Source organism: Danio rerio, chromosome 21 (genome assembly GCF_049306965.1).
Source record: "Danio rerio strain Tuebingen ecotype United States chromosome 21, GRCz12tu, whole genome shotgun sequence".
NCBI lineage: Eukaryota > Metazoa > Chordata > Actinopteri > Cypriniformes > Danionidae > Danio > Danio rerio.
Genome location: NC_133196.1, coordinates 44,652,068 through 44,652,823, shown reverse-complemented (window position 1 = coordinate 44,652,823; position 756 = coordinate 44,652,068). Strand labels below are relative to the sequence as shown.

At 49.1% G+C, this 756-nt stretch overlaps 1 non-coding gene across 1 annotated transcript; it reads right to left on the bottom strand.

Annotated features, from left to right (window-relative positions):
- Positions 1 to 357: 357 nt before the first annotated feature.
- Positions 358 to 439, bottom strand: trnal-aag (transfer RNA leucine (anticodon AAG)). The gene is given in 2 exon segments: positions 358 to 392; positions 402 to 439. It is a non-coding gene; the product is annotated as a tRNA-Leu (tRNA).
- Between the last annotated feature and the right edge of the window lie 317 nt (positions 440 to 756).

Sequence of the window (756 nt, the reverse complement as noted above, 5' to 3'; positions counted from 1 at the left end):
GAGACATCCAGTACAGACTTTGCTAAGATGCTACAATCTAATCATGTTTGTGGGAAAGACACTTGCTCCTGAGCAGATTCGAGCTTGGGGATGAGTTGCCGTCACAACAACAAGTCTGCTGTGAGTTTTATAGAACACATTGGCTGGTTCTCAATATGTGTTCTTCAGGTCTTGCGTTCTCATGTAACATCATCATCAGCTGCCAAAGTTCAGTTCCAATACTCAAGACCGTAAGAACAGAGGATGCGTGAAACTTCCCGGATGTGTTCTTGATATCAAGGATGCACCGAGGCAGACTTGAGCACCGATCTCGCTCTAGAAGTCCCAGAAGTCATTGCGACTTCTAAAAGGACTGCCTGGCAGCAGTGGGATTCGAACCCACGCCGCTGAAGAGAGTGGAGCCTTAATCCAGCGCCTTGGACCACTCAGCCATGGTGCCCCAGAAGCGATCATGCCGTGGGCCGTTTTATGCCCACTTTTATGAAAGCAGAACAGCAAAGAGGATGCCGAGCTTCCTAGTGAAGCTCTTCAACTTTGGCCGAGTCGTTTACATTTGGATGTGACCAGGAGCATGCAGTATCACTTAGCAAGTCTGTTTGCTCAAGCAGAGAGGTCATTCTTAAGCATTCTAAAAGGACTGCCTAGCAACAGTGGGATTCAAACCCACACCCCCAAAGAGACTGGAGCCTTAATCCAGCACCTTGGACCACTCGGCCACCCTACAACCCTTCTCTGTGGCATGAGAGGTGAGTCACA